We start from the raw sequence: 12,984 nt of genomic DNA, 5'->3' as shown, positions 1-12,984 counted from the left end.
GAATTTCTTTTAAAATATTTTTATTGTAAAATAGGAAGTACCTGACGAAAAGTGCATAGAATGTGTACATTCAGTTTTACTCAATACTAATGAAGAGTACATTGTTGGTATTTCAAGAAGAAACGACCTATGCATGTGATATTTCTGATCCCCAGTCCCTAGCTGACCACTATCCCGCCTGACTGTTAAGGTAATAATATTGTAGAGGCCGCTTTTAGGCAATCAACCTGAACAGTGGAAACCTCAGTAAGGTAGAAGGGCCCACAGAAACCCCCTGGCTGAATACGAACAGACCCTTTAGGAGACCCACCTCAAAAGAATCATAAGCCCTAGCTGACCAGTGGGTAGACACAGGTACCAAAAAAGAAAAATTCCATACTTCCCATACCTTCTCACCTTCCCCCCTTAACCACAGCCCCCCACCCCTGCCTCGCAGCAGTCTCTGCTTTGCTGTCAATAAACTTCTATCACCCTTGTTCTGCCTTGGGTGAATTCTTTCACTGCCTGTGTAGTAGGCTTCCACCAGCTCAGGTTACCCCACATTTGGTGGCTCCCATCGGATTGGGGGACTCCACAAATATCTTGGTTGTCAGTTATCTATCTTTCAAATTTATATAAATGCAAATCAAATTGCATGAATTTATCTTGCTTAGTTGTTAAAACTCCTAATTGAATTAACTTAAAACTCCGCAGGAAAAGTATGCCCATTCAGGCATGAAAATTATTTTCCTCAGTTAGTACTGTGTTGTGGGACCCCACGATCAATACTCCCTCTAAGGTTGAATGATTCTCTAGAAGAACTCACAGTGAAACAATACAAAGCAAAATTAGCAAAGAGGAAAAGTGCATGGAGTAAAGTCCAGGAAAAACCAGGTGCATAGTTCCAAGGATCCTTTCCAAGTAGAGTCACACAGGATATTAATTTCCCCTGCAACGAGTTGTGACAACACACTTGAAATGTTGCCAACCAGGGAAGAAGCTCACTAGAGACTCAGTACCTAGAGATTTTATTGTGGGCTGGTCACAAAGGCAGCTTCTGCCAGGTGCATACTAGACTTTCAGAAGGAAAGCAGGTGTTTAACATAAACTATTGATTTGTACAAACAAGCATAGTGAGCCACTCTTATTAGATAGCGGGACCCCCCTCAGGAAAACTAAGTTCTAGATGCAAGCCAAGCACCAACTGTGCAAGCAGGCCTTCTAAAGATAAGAATTCTCAGGTCGGCTATGTTAAGGCTTTTCTGCACACTCCTGTCCTAAACAAAATGTCTGGCTTTCAACAACAACAACAAAAATTTAAGGCATATGAAAAGGCAAGGGAAAAAAAAAAATCAAGATGCTCCCAAGAGACCAAAAAACCCAAACCAAAACAAAACAGAAGTAAACGCAGGTGTCCTTAGCTTGTTGCTGCATAACTTCACTCTCTACCTCTGTCTTTACATGGCCTTCTTTTGTATGTCTTTTCATCTTCTATTATAAAGACACTTGTCATTGGATTTAGGTCACACACAGATAATCTAAGATGAACTCACTTAGAGATCCTTAACTTAATTGCATCTGCAAAGATCCTTTTACCAAGTAAGGTTGATGAGGGAGCAAAAGGCAAGCTGAGGACAAAGCACAAGCTGACACCGTCCCACCCCCAAGTCCCCGGTAGGATATGTTGACATTCCTCAGGCACTTCTGGCTGTTGTCAGCTCTCTCACTGAACATCTGTATTCTGCCTTACCCCAAGCACATCTGCCTGGTTCTCACTCACTCACTTGGAGAGAACCTACTTTACATTTCCTCTCTTCACCACCCATGGCCTCTCTTCTTGTTCCAACTTAAAGATTTTATCCAGTTTGGTGATGTGATAGCCTATATATAGGAAAGTGATATAAGACTGAATTTTAATTCAAGCACCATCCCCTAAATCAGACCGAGCCTGGGCCTTTAAGGAAGTTAACACATAAAGAGGAACAAAGTAAATAACCTTTTACCTTAAAGGTTGAGCATATGCAATCATATGGCAGAGGGTTTGAGAATACCTGAAACTTGTTATCTCAAAGCTGAATCTATTATGCCATGTAAAGTTTCTAAATATTTCAGAAATGGAAAAGAGACAGCACTTTATTTTCAAAAGTTGGATTATACAGAGAGCTATCCATGTCTAATATGACCGTGTTGCTCTAGTTCTCCAGCATCACATCCCTTACAGCTTCCTCTGAACATCTTTTGTGGTTGATACTTCTGCTTGAATTGAGCAATTACATCTCCGAACATTTACCCTACCATTGACCCCAATTTGCTCTACCAATTACTACAAAGAGTAAATGTCTGGGGGCAAGACTGTAGACAAAACAGGTACCCCTATAGCAAAATATACCCTGTTTAATATGTCATACTGATTTGTTATTCTATTCCAGAACAAATGGTGGAAACTTAAGCGTTTATATAAAAATGCTACAAGTTATTTGTTATATAAATTAAAATGTAGCTTTTCCCTCTTAAAATCAGAGCTCCAGGAAGACATACCCTTATTATCAGCTTGAGGAGAAAATGAGATTTGCAGGATTCAGATTCCTCCACCATCTCAGGCACCCATGCTGAGATGACCTACATTCAGGTGATCACATAAATACTCATACACATACCCGCAGGGATCCAGACACTCTTGCCCCACTAGCTGTACAACACACACACACACCCATGATGTGACCCTCCAGCCTCACAAAGCCACACATAATCTTGATCCCACTCTGTCACACTCATCAATTTTACCTGCATGCAGTTTCTCTTTCACTCAACTATCCTCCCTCCCCCCCTCAACCTGTCCACATGTAATCTCACCACTGTCCCATGACGGGACCTCCTTTGTCCACTTTCACATACATGACTGGGCTTGAAGATTCCTCCCTTTCAAACTCCCCAGGCTGGTTTGGTCATAGATGCTCAGGTCCACATATGGGTTCGTTCTTCTGACAAGGTCCGCAGCAGCCTGACTCAAGAGCATTTTTGTATTCCCAGGGCAAAGCAGAATTCTGAGCACCCTCCAGGGCATTTAAGTGTGGCCAGGCCTCACCTCAGTGCCTAGAGGACACAGCTTACCTTGGCCTGGTCCATCTGGCCATTGGAGAAGTCCAGGACTGCATTTCCCAGGAGGCCGTAGGGCCAAGTATGTTGCAGGGTGAGTCGTCAGAGCCTGAGAGAGCCGCACTGGAGGCTTTGTCAATGAAAAACTGCACCAGGCAAGTTAAACAGGTAAGGAAGATTTTATTAGATTGTCGCAGTGGAGAAGAGAGACTGAACTCGAGTCAATATATAACAGTAGCTGGGATTTATATCCAAGGGGCAGGGTGATGGAGTCAGTGGATAGAAAATTACTAAGAGGAGCTTGGTGAAATATCAAAAGCCTTGGGATTCTTGCTGAACTAGGGTCAGCAGGTCAAGGACGAGACCCAGTCAAGAAGAGAGCTCAGAGGAGCCTGACTACAGTTTGGTCGACGGAATCCTAGTCAGCTGACACTCGCGGAAGCCCCCGGTGCGCTGCTCAGCGGGAAGACACAGTTTTGGGTGAGTCCAGGCTCTTTGCCACGGGGGAGTCGAGATAGGCAGGAGACCGCGTTTTAGCAACCTGTCGTTACATCTGTACTACAACTCCCAGATGCCTCTAGGCTCAGTATCCCTCCCGCGAGAACTAGCCCCTCTCCTGAGGAGTGGGCGGGATCTTCTGGCGGCTTGGGGCAAACGGCCTCCGGGCGCTGTGGGAGCTGTCGCTTTCCACTTGTTCCAAGTAGAGTAGAGGGGGTGCCGACCCTACCGAAGGAGGCATAGGTGAGGTGGCCCGGAACCCGGGGTTGGGGCCGGCGTGTCTGGAACCTCTGGCCTGTGCGGGGTGTGTAGGGGAGCCAGCTGAGCAGGGGAGATTGTGAGGAGGGTGTGTGTCTAAACGTGACTGTGTCTCTGTGTCAGTGTGAGCCTGTGTACGGAACTGTGAGGGCGGGGAGGAGGGCTTGATTTGCTGTTATGATTGTTCATGTGTGATGAGGTTTAATTGTGTGACCGGGTTTTTGCGAGTGTAGTGTTCTTTGACCGCGGTTGTAAAACTGGGTGTCTTCATGGTGCGTGTGTGTTTATGACCATTTGTTGAACTGTGGGTGTGGGATGCCTTAACTGTGAGATCTGTCATTGTGTTTACCCATGGTGTATGTATTTGTGATATTATTGGTGTAGGGTGCGTGTCAATTCGTTGTTGTCACTGTGTCCCCATGAAGTGTGGCAGTGGGAATGTGAGTGTGTGGGGTGTCTATGACTGCGATTGTGACTGTGTCTGTTCCCGTGGTGTGTATGCTTGTGTGACCATGTGCAGCCGGTTGTGTTTAGGTTTGGGGGTGCCTATGTCCCCGTGGTTGAGTTTGTGGGACTGTGTGTCCGTATAGCACTGTAGTGTGGGACGCCTTTGTCTGCCTTTGTGACTCCAGCGCTCTGCTCCCGGGGGACCTCTGTGAGCTCGGGGACAGATTCTGCCCAGAACTGCAGTGACCCTACTCTTGTCTTGATGCCGGTATTGAACAGGACGCCCTAGTCTTGCATGACCTAGACCTACATTTATAGGTGGCGGGCGGTGGTTGACCTAGGCTCGCAGAAGAACCTGATGTTTCCTGACTCGTTTCTTCTTCCTCAGCTCTGCTTTGCTTGCACAGAGGCTTCCAGAGTGGAGTAAAGAATGGCTGTTGAACATCCACAAGGCTCCTGCAAGGTAGTTTGTGGTTTCCCCTTGTTTCCTGAAATCCCCTTTTCTTTGTCAGGACTTGACTTGCTTTTCTCCTCTTGAAAATTCTTGCCCATCAAGTGATTTGATCCCTGGAATTTCCCCTTCGAGAAAATGTGATTGGCTGCAAACCCTAAGCCCTCACAGGCACCTGATTTTCTCTTACTAATTTGTCAAATGGTTTAATTTTCCTTTATGCTGTCTTTTTAAAAAAATACTATTTCTTTCTATTTATAAAAGTAAGACATGACTATTTTAAATAATTTCAGAAGTACATCTTTTGAAGAAAATTTCAATTCCCAGCTAAAACTAATGCTAACTTTTTTGTATTTTCTTCCTGGTCTGTTTTATGTATGTATATAAAATGTGATTTTTAAAAATTGAATTCATTCAACATTTACCATTATAACCTACATTTTTACATAAAATTATATTTAAGTATTTTCCCACATGATTTAGTATTTGAAACATTTTTAGAAGTTCATATTTATTTGAATGCCTGTGGCTTTTTTTTTCTCTCACATTAGATACAGAAATGGTATATCCCACTCATTTGTGCCATTTAATACATAATTATAAAGACTCACAATAGGGAGTACCTAAGAAATAGAATACAGCCATCTCTAAAGAAACCTCTGTTGTACCCTTTTACAATCACAAACAATTGTGTTCCTCTGGTGATGACCACTGTGATCATTTCTTTGCCTTTCATTAGAACTTTAGTGTATGAATTCCAAAATCATAGGTTTAGTTTATGTGTTTTCTTTGTATGAATAGACATTCTTTTGTGTCTTTTTTCATAAAAAATATGAGCTTCATTCATGTTTCCTGTAACTACAGTTCATTTTTTTCCATTGCTGTATATATATTATCTTGCATGATAGCATCACAATTTACTGCTTATCCAGTCTACTTTTCATGGATATATGACTTGCTTCCAGTTTTTGACTGTTATAAGTGATGTGACTGTGAATATTTTGCACATATTTTGGTACATGTGTGCTTGCATTTCTTTAGCATATATGCTAAAATTGTGTTTAAATTGCTGAGGGATAGAGTTTGTATGTCTTCAGTTTTACTAGACAATGTCAAACTGTTCTCTAAAAATACTGTGCAAGGGGTACCGGTGGCTCAGTCGGTCTGCCTTTGGCTCAGGTCATGATCCCAGGGTCCTGGGATCGAGCCCCACATCGGGCTCCCTGCTCAGTGAGGAGTCTGCTTCTCCCTCTCCTTCTGTGTGCTCTCGCTCTTTCTCTCAAATAAATAAATAAATAAATCTTAAAAAAAAATAAAGATACTGTGCAAGTTTTTACTTGTATCAGCAGTTTATAAAGATTTTTGCTCCACATCCATGCCAGCCCTTGGCATCATCGTACTTTTAAATTTTTGCCAATTTGTGGATGTCTAATGTTATTAATTACACATTTAATTGATATTTCCTTGATTGTCAATGAAACTGAACACAAATTCTTGCCCAACCGGATGTCCTCTTTTGTAAAATGCTTGTTGAAATGTTTTTCCAATTTTTAATTGGGTTGTTCTTCTCCGATTAAAGAAGATATATATATATATATATATGTATATGTATATATATATCTTCTGTATAATAGTGACTAAATATTTTCTTCTGCTCTGGCTTGGTTTTTCATTCTGTTGCCTTTTGATGAATAGAGATTTGGGATTTAAATGTTACAAAATCTTTTTCAGTGGTTAGTGTTTGTTTAAGAAATTTTCTGCTACCTTGAGGTAATGAAAATTTCTTATGTTCTCTTCTAAAAGCTTTCCACTCTTTGGCTTTAACATGTAGGTCTTTACACTACCTGGAATTGATTTCTGTAGGTAGTGATGTAATTTGATTTTATCCCCTATATGGATATCCGGTTGTTCCAGTATCATTTATTGTAAAGTTCATCTTTTCTACACTGATCTGCAGTGCCATTTAGTAAAAATCAAGTGATCACATATGTCTACGTTTATTTCTGGACATTATATTCTGTTCCATTGCTCTATTTTTCTCTCCTTGCAGCAATATCATGATATTTTATTCACTGTGACTTTATAATATTTAGAGCAAGTCATCTTACCTCTTGTTCCTCAAGAGTATCTTGGCTGTTTGTGTTCCTCTGCATTTCCATATAAATTTTTTGAAATAGCTTGGTTCCACTCAAGCATCTTTTGTGATTTAGATTGAATTACATTGTATCTATAATTGTGTGAGTAGAAATTTGGTGAATCTTCTAATAACATGAAACTCTCAGTTGTTTTAGTCTTCTCAACAAGGTCTTGCTTATCTCCTGTAAATAGTCTTATGCAAATAGGAACCATATAATCCATTGTATAGTATTTCCCTTTTGCATTGACTGCCAGGAATCTGAACACTTTAAATAATGATCAGTCATAGTAATAATTTTAGCCTGTGTTTATGATATTGAGTACCTGTTACCTATGACCATTGTGTATGATTAGAAATTTTTTTTTCTTTAATTCTTAGCCTCCTCAAATACATTTTTGGAAGTAGGGATATAAAAATTAGGTAGGGGGCGCCTGACTGGCTCAGTCAGTGGAGCGTGCAACTCTTTATCTTGGGGTTGTGAGTTCAAGCCCCACGTTGGGTGTAGTAATTACTTAAAATTTAAAAAAAAGGGAGCACCTCGATGGCTCAGTTGGTTAAGCATCTGCCTTCAGCTCAGGTCATGATCCCAGCATACTGGGATTGAGCCCCGCATCAGGCAGGGAGCCTGCTTCTCTCTCTCCCTCTGCCTCTCCCCCAGCTTGTGCTCTCGCTCTCTCTCTCAAATAAATAAATAAAATCTTTAAAAATTAAAAAAAATAGGTATAGCCTTAGGTACAGATGTAGATATCTATTGTCTAAAATTTTTATTTTAATAACATTCTGGTCCAATCAGTTCTGCTTTTTATGGTACCTTTTACTGTTCTCTCCATATTATATTTCTTTTTTAATTGTCCTTTCCTCTTCCCCCTACCTTCCGCTGTCCTTTGTCAGATAGTTTTTGCCTTTGCATCTTTGCCATCTATTCTCTTTAGTTTAAATATAGGCTTCTTCAGAATAAAAAAAAAAAAAGAAACATCATCTCTCAGATTATTTTACCTATGCTGGTCTCTCTGTAACATGGTATAAAAAGCATGGACTCTAGTATCAGATGTGGCTTCTGATCTCAGCTGCACCACCTGTGAGCTGTTGAACCTGTAAATGAGAGGTTCTTATTCTCACTTAATGTTGAGAATGAAATAAGACATGTGTAGAACACTTGGTACACATCAGAAGTTCAAGAAATGTTAGCTCCCTTTCTCCTTTACTTCTCATTCTTGGGACCTCTAAATCAATTACAGTATAAAGCACTTAACTAAAGGCCTTTTGGTGGTTCCCAAAGGATTTTTTTTTAATTGAGGTACAAATGACATGTAACATTATATTAGTTTCAGAAGTACAAGATAATGATTTGATATTTGTATATATTTTGAAATGACCCCATAGTAAGTCCAGTTAATATCCATCACCATATGTAGTTTTTCCTGTGATGAGGATTTTTTAAGATTTAGTCTATTAGCAACATTGAAATATGCAATGCAGTATTATTTACTACTCATGACTTATTTGTTTTATAACTGGAAGTTTGTACCTTTTGAACCCCTTTACCCATTTCACACTCCCACCCCCAGTCTCTGGCAACTACCAATCTGTTCTCTATGTCTACGAGCTTGGCTTTTATTTGTTTGTTTAAATTCCACTTACAAGTGAAAGTATATGGTATTTACTTTTATATGACTTACTTCACTTAGCATAATGACCTCAAGGTCCATCCATGTTGTCACAGATGGCAAGATTTCATTCTTTTTTATGACTGAATAATATTCCGATAATCTTTATTCATCCATTGTTGGTCACTGAGATTGTTTCCATATCTTGGCTATTGTAAACAATGCTGCAGTGAACATGGGGGTGCATATATCTTTCTGAGTTCATGTTTTCATTTTCTTTGGATAAATACTCAGAAGTGGAATTGCTGGATCATATGGTATTCTATTTTTAATTTTTTGAGAAACCTCCATACTGTTTTCCATAGTGACTACACCAATTTACATTCCTACCAGCAGGGCAAAAGGGTTCCCTTTTCTCAATATCCTTCTCAACAGATTATTTCTTATCTTTTTGATAATAGCCACTCTAACAGTTGTAAGATGATATCTCATTGTAGTTTTAATTTGCATTTCCCTGATGGTTAGTAATGTTGAGCATCATTTCATCTACTGTTGGTCATCTGTATGTCTTCTTTGGAGCAATGTTTATTCAGAACTCCTGCCCATTTTTTAAATCAGAATGTTTATTTGCTATTGAGTTGTATTACTTCTTTATATATTTTGGATATTATCATATACCCCTTTATCAGGTATATGATTTGCAAATATTTTCTCCCCTTCAGTAGGTTGCCTTTCTATTTTCTTGATGATTTACTTTGCTATTCAGAAGGTTTGTTTTGTTTTTTTTTTTTAAAGATTTTATTTATTTATTTGACAGAGAAAGACACAGTGAGAGAGGGAACACAAGCAGGCGTAGTGGGAGAGGGAGAAGCAGGCTTCCCGCTGAGCAGAAAGCCCAGACATGGGGCTCAATCCCAGGACCCTGGGATCATGACCTGAGCCGAAGGCAGATGCTTAACGACTGAGCCACCCAGGCACCCTATTCAGAAGCTTTTTAGTTTGATATAGTCCACTCATTTATTTTTGCTTTTGTTGCCTTTGCTTGTGGAGGTATATCCAAAAAATCATATCCAAGACCAGTGTCAAGGAGCTAATAGCCTCTGTTTTCTTCTAGGAGTTTTATGGTTTCAGGTTTTATGTTCAAGCCTTTTTGTCCATTTTGAGTTAATTTTTTGTATGGTGTAAGATAATAATCATTCTTTTGCATGTGGCTGTCTAGTTTTTCCAACACCATTTATTAAAGAGGCTGTCCTTTCCCTTTTGTATATTTTTGGCTCCTTTTTTGAAATTAATTGGCCATAGTTTATTTCTGGGTTTGTGGTCCGTGGGTTTATTTCTGAGTCTGTATTCTATTCCACTGATCTGTGTGTCTGTTTTTATGCCAATACCATACTGTTTTGATTACTATATCAAAACAATAATTTACTTTAAAATCAGGGAGTATGATGTGTCCAGCTTTATTATCCAAAGGATCTTAGGCAAATTTTGCTCCCCAAATGCTTTGTAAATCATTGAGACCCAGGATTATACATATTAATTCTCTTATATACATAACTTTTAACCCATTTTAAATTTGTTTTGCTGTGTGTTGGGGATCTGAATCATTTTTTTCATTTACTCAGTATTGTTCCAGTGTCTTTTATCTAGTAAAACTTATTTCCTTTTCCATTACTTTGCATTGTCTACTTGGTGCTATATTATTTAAGTAGGTTGTATTATCTAGTAAATATTTAAAAAATTTATGTCTCTGTGCTTGTACCTGTGCCATGTTAAGATCATTTCCTCTTACAAATCTTTGAATACCTGATCAAATATGTCACTTTTTTTCTGAAAATAGCTGTATTCTCTGTTTCTTTCATTACAAAATAATTCTTTATTACAACAAATTTAGAAAATGCAGAGAAGCAGAAATAAAAGACAAAGGCCATCTGTAGTCCTATCAATTAAAGACTGCTGTCAAATTGTTAGAGCAAATGCTTAGAATTCTTTCCTTAATGTGATCATACTATGGCCACTGACCTGTAACCCATCTTTATCATGCCAAAATACATTATGAACAACTGTCATGCTTTTACATATTTATCTTTATCATGAGTTGTAATGGTCTCATAATGTTAGCATTTTATCAAGCCCCTTTTGTTGAATATGGTTTGCTTACAAACTATTGCCTTTTTTTTTTTAAAGGTTTTATTTATTTATTTGACAGAGAGAGAGAGACAGAGTGAGAGAGGAAACACAAGCAGGGGGAGTGGGAGAGGGAGAAGCAGGTTTCCCGCTGAGCAGGGAGCCCAATGTGGGCTCAATCCCAGGACCCTGGGATCATAACTTGAGCTGAAGGCAGACGCCCAACGACTGAGCCACCCAGGCGCCCCCAAACTGTTGCCTTTATAAACAGGTATCTCCTTAGCCTGAATGCTAGTGTTTTCCTTTTTTAATTTTATTTTTAGTTAAATCCTAATTATGTATTTTTCTTATAAAAATAATCTATATGTCATGGAGGGGCTCACATCCCATGTGACCACAGTCCCCATTCCCAGGTATCTACCCGAAGTACCCAAAGGTAGCCCCTGTTTTAAGTTAATTATTTATCCTTTTTACCTTTATTCTATGCATTTAAATATATGCACACATGTATATGGTACTGTTTTGTCACATAAAAGTATATCTATATAAAGAGAATAATAAGTATAGGCTGCAAAATGTGGAAAGTAACTGCCTTATAGGGTTGGTCCAAGGTTTGAGTTGGTTCATGTAAAATCCTTAGAACAGGATTCTTAGAACATTCACTCAGAATGTTCACTTAGTGTCAGTCATTTGGTAGTTATTGTTACTATTCTGAAACTTGGTTTTTCATTCTGTGTGAGGAATTGTACACATAAGTATAGAACTACCTCACTTTCATTGCTTCATGTAAGGCCATATTTTATAGTACTGTGGTATCTTTAATCATTTTCTGGTTTTTAAACATTTAGTTTCATATAGTTATCACTGTGGCAATCACTGTTCCAATAAACATTTATGTATAGGCCTTCTCTAAGGTATATATATATATATATATATATATATATATACCTTATATATATATATATATAAGGACAATAGAATACACATATTTTAAACTTCAGTAAATATTTACAAGTTAAACTTCACAATAGATTGTTCACTTCATAGTACGCCTAACTCTCTCTGACAGAACCTGTTTCTCCACTTCTAGTTAGTTTACTTATGGCTACATGAGGTGCAAAAAAGAACTTGCATTTTTTTTTTAATTTATGCTAGTGATTCTTAACCTTGGTTACTGATGTCTGGGTTATGCCCACAGCGATTCTGATTTAATTCATCTGGGATATGGCCTGAGCATTATCATTTTTAAAAGAGCACCAGATGATTCTAGTATGCACAGTTGTGAATTAATGACTTAAATGCTCGTACAAAGTGACAAGAAAAAACATTGAGATTTAATTGGTCTGAAGTGGGGTTCAAGCTCTAGAATTTTTTGAAAGCTACCCAGTTGATTCTAATTGCAGTCAGAGTTAGGAACCACTGACTTAGGGAAATCATGATTCATTTTCTTTCTTTCTTTTTTTTTTTAAAGATTTTATTTATTTATTTGACAGAGAGAGACACAGTGATAGCAGGATCACAAGCAGGGGGAGAGTTAGAGGGAGAAACAGGCTTCCCGCAGAGCAGGGAGCCCGATGCGGGGCTCGATCCCAGGACCCTGGGATCATGACCTGAGCCGAAGGCAGACGCTTAACGACTGAGCCACCCAGGCGCCCCAATCATGATTCATTTTCTAGAGCTGAGTACTGTAACTATCAAAAAAACCAAAACCAAAACCATTCTGTAGCAAGTAGGTAGGGGAGGGATGAGTTTGAAGGAGGCAGGCAACAATATCTGTCATACCTGCATTCTTGCCAGCAATTAATATTATGAAACTATCATTGTTTGGTCATTTTAGTGGTGTTGTGGGAGAAAACATAAAAGATCAGTTTTCATGTTTTATCAGCAGTCTTCATGCTTTTCAAAAGCAAGTTTTGAGTTTTGTGACTTACAAATTTTAAAACTTTTGTATTCTGTTTTTATATCCTTTCCTGCCATTTTGTTACAATATTGAATTCAGATTAGTTTTATTTTTTGAAGTTTAATGTTATTAATTTTTTCTTTGTAATTTTCTTGTGTCAAGATTTTTAAAAAATATATTGGTCTCCTTTTCACTTCATTTCTAGGTATTTTATATTTCTATTTAGTTTCATATTTAACTTGAGAATTATTTAATAATATGTCTTGTTTTGGATTACTTTTAAATTTTGATTAAATCCAAACTTGCAGTAAACTTACAAGAATAGTACATAATATTCTTGTGTACTCTTTACTCAGATTCACCAACAGTTACTTTTGCCCTATTTGCATGATCATTCCTGTATGTGCTTGTAGTTCTCTCTATATATGCATGTGCCCACACACACATACGCAATGCACACGTTTTACCTGAACTATTTAAGAATAAG

The 12,984-nt window shown here is 38.5% G+C and overlaps 1 protein-coding gene across 1 annotated transcript in view; it reads left to right on the top strand.

The window, feature by feature from the left end:
- Window positions 1–12,984, top strand: part of LOC110590109 (zinc finger protein 14 homolog) — a 525,303-nt gene that overhangs the window by 497,586 nt on the left and 14,733 nt on the right. The window lies entirely within an intron of this gene.

Source organism: Neomonachus schauinslandi, chromosome 16, assembly GCF_002201575.2.
Source record: "Neomonachus schauinslandi chromosome 16, ASM220157v2, whole genome shotgun sequence".
NCBI classification, from domain to species: domain Eukaryota; kingdom Metazoa; phylum Chordata; class Mammalia; order Carnivora; family Phocidae; genus Neomonachus; species Neomonachus schauinslandi.
This window is presented reverse-complemented; position numbering and strand designations above follow the sequence as displayed.